The sequence below is a fragment of the Lepidochelys kempii genome, chromosome 6 (genome assembly GCF_965140285.1).
Source record: "Lepidochelys kempii isolate rLepKem1 chromosome 6, rLepKem1.hap1, whole genome shotgun sequence".
Taxonomy (NCBI): Eukaryota; Metazoa; Chordata; order Testudines; family Cheloniidae; genus Lepidochelys; species Lepidochelys kempii.
Window position 1 is genome coordinate 54,324,411 of NC_136385.1, and position 6,000 is coordinate 54,330,410.

The following is a 6,000-nucleotide window of genomic DNA, read 5'->3' on the forward strand; positions in this document are numbered from 1 at the left end:
TACCCAAAGACTTTCAACAAGTGTCTCCTATTTCTTGGAGGCCATTGCAGCTGGGTATCATTTAGAGCAGCCTCAAACCCTGGATGCCCCGAAGACCAGTGAACTGAGTTCAGCTGAGTTACTGCTCAGCTGGGTATGGCAGAGGATTAAGACCATAGTCCCTGCCACAAAGAGATTACAATCTACTAGCAAGTATGACATGAAATTTTGTCTTGCTCTCATCATTGGTGTCATTCTCTTCTTTTAGCCAGTAATGTTCACCCAGTTGGAGGTGTACTGGTCAAAAAAAAAAAAAAAGATTTCAGTGTCTTCATGCACATTTTTCTACTCACAGATTCCTTTAAAAGAGCAGTTTTCCTTTTATTCAGGAACCTGGATTTTCTGGGAACCTGGATTTGTTTTGGCGAACGTGTCAAAGGAAGCTTGGTGTTCCACTTAAAATCCAGGACTCTCAGAACATTATCCATCTTACTATGCATCAAAGGAAGCATACTCTGTTTGTTTTTCTGTTATTTTTAACTATACATTCTTTTAGGTAAACCAGTTAATTCAAGGCAATATTGTAACATAGTGCATTTTGTTTGTCTAGTGCTGTTTTCTGTTTCCATTATTGTACAAGAAGAACATAATACAAAATCATTAAAAGAAGCTTCTTAAAAATCTCATTTTGTAAATGAGATCTGACACCCTACCTCCTTTACTGTAAATAGGGGAAACAACTGTGGAAGAGACACAAGGCAAGGAAAGTTACAAACATTGTTGCACATGGTAACTGAAGCTAAATTGTTATCCACTGGAATGCCATTCATTTTCATCCTCTTTTTGAAATGTCTCAGAGCAGTAGTTATTCTTTGGCTCAAAACTTAACACTCAAGTTATCAAGCAAAAGGCTATATTTTCTCTATCATTTATTTCTATATTGAGCCGGGCTATTGACTCTGTCAAAATGGCTATCAGAGATGTACTTTAACACTTTAGTTTTAGTACTACTGTACTTGGTACTAGCTATTGGGCTAGGGCCAGTGGCTGAAGTAGAGTTCATGGTGTTTTCTAGGGAAGCAATGGGTCACATAACTGTTCTAAAGGATTTCTTGTTGGTGAGGATTAAACTGTCCCTAAATAATGCCACAAGATAATTACACCAGATATCTTATACAGTTCCCAGAGATGCACAGAGGCAACATTATATGTGATACTGCACACAGTCCCTTTCTGGGTGCAGAAGGGAGGCAGGCTGTATGGTTATCATGGCCATAGTGTCTGAGACAAAAAAATGTAATTTTGGGAGTATTTTCATAAAGAATTGTGGTAAACTATTCATGAGAACCATGTAATCCTTTTCTAGTGAAAAAGAAACTGTGCTTTCAATGATTTTGTTAATTGTTTATAAAAAGCCTTATCCGCCTCTTCTTCTGGGTTAGGTGGTCTGTAGCAGACCCCTACCATGACATCACCCTTGTTTTTTACTCTTTTTATCCTTACCCAGAGACTTTCAACAAGTGTCTCCTATTTCCATATCAACCTCAATCCAAGTGTATACATTTTTAATATATAAGGCCACACCTCCTCACCTTTTTTCCCTGCCTGTCCTTCCTGCGCAAGCTGTACCCTTCTATACCAATATTCCAGTCATGCTTATTATCCCACCACATCTCTGTGATGCCAACTATATCATAGTTGTGTTTATTTACTAGGTTTTTGAATTCTTCCTGTTTATTTCCCGTGCTTCTTGCATTAGTATACAGACATCTAAGATACTGATTTGATTCCACCCTCATTCTGCCTTGTCTCTCCTTTTTTGTTATAACAGCCCATGCTCCCCCCAAATTTCAAGCCTTCTCCCAGATCTCCATGTTTTTGACCTCACTAGATTAGCATATTTGGATACAGCCTGGCTCTTCCCCTTCCTTGATAGGTGGACCCCATCTCTGCTTAGCAGTCCTTCTTGGAACAGCATCCCATGGTCAAGGAAGCTGAAGCCCTCCTGGTGACACCATCCTCACAGTCAGGCATTCACCGTCAGGATGCATCTCTCTTTGCCTGGGGCCCTACACTTGACTGGAAGGATAGAAGAGAACACCACCTGCGCTCCCAACTACTTCGCTCTTACTCCCAGAGCTCTGTAGTCACTTCTGATCTGCTGAGGGTCATATCTTGCAGTATCATTAGTGCCCACATGGATGAGAAACATGGGGTAGTAGTCAGAGGGCCAGATGATCTTTGACAATCCCTTCGTAATGTCTCAGAAATGGGCCCCTGGCAGGCAGCATACCTCCTGGGATGCCATGTCAGGGAGACAGATGGGTGCCTCTGTCCCCCTCAGAAGAGAGTCACCAACCACCACTACTCTAGGTTTCCTCCTGGGAGTTGTGACTGTGATACTCCCAGCCTTGGGGATACACGGCTTCTCCTCCTCCACCTTTGGGGGTGATTCCTCATCGCCTGTTGCCAGGGCAGCATATCGGTTTTTCATCACCATAGTGGGTGGGTTGGGAATATGGGTGGAACACTGTCTGCTCGCTCAGATAACCGGCAGTCAGTGTCCTCCCTGTGACAGAGCCATATACTCCTCCCCTGGTGGTGTGACAACAATCCTCTGTAGCTGGATAGCTTCCTCAGCCTGGGATGTCTCCATGTGAATACTTTCAAGGAATTCCTCATGGGCATGGATGCTCCTCAGCCTAGCCACCTCCTCCTGTAGCTCTCCCACCTGCTTTCGGACAGATTCCGCCAGCAGGCACCTTTCACACTGGATGGTCCCCCCAGCCTGGCTTTCTGTGAGTGGGAAATGCAGGCCACAGTCTCTGCAAATCCACACCAGGATTCAGGATCTGGGTAGAGGCATCCAGGGTTAGGTCTGTGTGGATACAGGCGCAGGTGGAGGAGACAGGAGCAGCATTGGCACTGGCAATGCGGCCCTTCCTAACCATAGCGATTATATTACGTCTCCCTCCCACAAACTCCCTCTCAAACTCCATTGGTTGCTAGCTCGCCTTGGTTGCTTAGCCTCTGGCTTTTAAGGCCTTCTTTCCTAGGTCAGCCCTACCCCCTCGTTAATCACACTGGGGGAGGGTGATCACAAGGCTGATTGAGGCTGATCAAAGATGATAGAGAATGATCCAGGGAACAAAGGCTCAAACAGTTCCCAGACACACAATCCCAACTGACTCTGTAAAGGAAATAACCTGAAAGAGAAAAGAAAAACACAAACAGCCAACAAACTCACTATATATATTGACCTGCTGTTATTGGCCGATATAACAAAATTTTAGTTGACTAAAATGGACAGGCCCTAACTCAGCAGGAGATGGGAGGAACCAGAGTTATACTGCAACTGCTGAATATTCTTTTCCAGCTACCCCTAAGGTGGGTAAAAATTGTGACATCTGCTTGGATCTATTAGTGACAGCTATGTTTTATTATAGAGCTCAATCACATAATAAAGATCAATCATTTGTTCTCTTTCATTGTTTAAATCAGTGAGGCTTGAATGACTTGTTAAAATTCAGGGGGAAAGGGAGTCATTTATGTCAATAATTCAATAACTCATATTTTCCAAGTGCGGATAAATGCAGCATTTATTTTTGAAAAGTAGATGCAAAGCCCAGATGGCTCCTAATATGTGTCAGTCTTATTTCTTTTCCATCACTGAATTCTGGTTTCACTATGCTTTATAGAGCCATTGGGGAGCCTGGTGGTTTTCATTATATCATGTTAGCTACATAGAGTTATATTATCAGTATGTCCTCGTATCTTTGACCTTGAGACATGTATATCAACATGCTTAATTTTTGCTTGTTTGTTTGACAATCCACATCCAAGATATTAAGATTTTGCTACAGTGCTGTGAGTCCTTTGGTTAACTGGATTTATAGCTTCACCTAGTAACATCATGTGAAGCAAACCAACAACAGTAATAGAATTATGCTGTCACATGATAACTATTCAAAGCAGATTGAGACATTTTTGATTCACCTTCTCACAGAGGTCAGAAAATTAGATGTAAAAATGATGATATCCGTTAGTTTTTTTTTCTCTGCACCTGTGTGCATTAGTAATGCATTCTAAAAAGAGCAAAGTGACTTTGATTTACATCTTGCAGTTATACTGGGAGTGAGAAAGACACATGGTTTCTCCCCCACATCCCTATGGGATAAAATCAGCTAGGAGAGACAGAAGAGCTAAAGCAAAAACAAACATTAGGTTGTCAAATACATTGCTTTTGAATTTGGTCTCTTAAACTCTCCATCATAAATGATAAATTGTTGAGTTAATACAAGCTAAGGTTGTCCTTTTTTCCCTAAAAAAAAAATATTGCTAAAGTAGCATTCTCTTTTTAATAAAGTCTTGAAGATTAGGAGAAAGCAGTCTGATAAGATAGCATCTTCATTTTAGTGCACAAAATAATAAGAATTACAGCTGAGAAAATAAGTCAAAATGTACAATTTCTTCTCAGGGCTTACATGAGACTGAAGGTGGCACATAGGCCTTGTGATGGCCCTCTATACAGGCGTGACTGTCACCCTTTGTCGTAGTTTTCCCCTACATAAATAGCTCATGAACAGTAAACTGTAAATATTCAGTTTTTAAATTCATCCTGTATCGGTTAGTCAGATATGTGTTTGTCATTATCAGTTATTTATTACTTGGAATACAGTAGTACTCAGGTTTCAGAGTAACAGCTGTGTTAGTCTGTATTCGCAAAAAGAAAAGGAGTACTTGTGGCACCTCAGAGACTAACCAATTTATTTGAGCATAAGCTTTCGTGAGCTACAGCTCACTTCATCGGATGCATCAAATAAATGCTTATGCTCAAATAAATTGGTTAGTCTCTAAGGTGCCACAAGTACTCCTTTTCTTTTTTAGTAGTACTCAGGTCCCATTTGCGTTCAGGGCCTCAGTGTGCCAGGAGCTGTACGAACAAAATAAATGATGATCTCTTCTCCAAAGAGCCTATAATATAATACAAGGTAAGAGACAATGAGTGGATGTAACAAACAATCAAAAGATGTAAGGAGGAAGAGCCATATTTTGCACACCTAGATGATTTTGAGTGGGTTAATTTAAAATATATACTTTATAAACAAACAAGTAAATAAGACATATCAGAAGGCCTTATTGTCTATCTTTGTAGTGATTACCAGTTGGCAGATTTAGTAGAAGTGGGCCCAGAAGAGGGATGTTAAGGATGACCATGTAGTGACTTCACAGGTCAACATGAGAGAGCTTTCGAAACCTAAGGGTCAGCAGGGAAGAAAACAAAGGTGAGAAACGGACATGTGGGCAACAGAAGCTGATATCACTGGTGAAGAGTGGGGCATCACAATAAAATATAAGAGCAGATCATTAGAGACTAGATTAAAGGGACTAGGTTGTAAATTTCATGGGGCATCAGTTTAGGCATTCTGAATATGTGAATGAGAAGAGTCAGACACATACTTCTTGTGACAGGTTTCAGAGTAGCAACCGTGTTAGTCTGTATTCGCAAAAAGAAAAGGAGTACTTGTGGCACCTTAGAGACTAACCAATTTATTTGAGCATAAGCTTTCGTGAGCTACAGCTCACTTCATCCGATGGAGTGAGCCGATGAAGTGAGCTGTAGCTCACGAAAGCTTATGCTCAAATAAATTGGTTAGTCTCTAAGGTGCCACAAGTACTCCTTTTCTATATACTTCTTGTGGAGTATTAGGAGTTAAAGATCTTATCACAAGTACCAATTGGTCTTGTGTTCTCTTTACACATCATGAGTTATGTAAGATTAGACAAAAAGAAAAGGAGTACTTGTGGCACCTTAGAGACTAACCAATTTATTTGAGCATGAGCTTTCATGAGCTACAGCTCACTTCATCGGATGCATACTGTGGAAAGTGTAGAAGATCTTTTATACACACAAAGCATGAAAAAATACCTCCTCCCACCCCACTCTCCCGCTGGTAATAGCTTATCTAAAGTGATCACTCTCCTTACAATGTGTATGATAATCAAGTTGGGCCTTTTCCA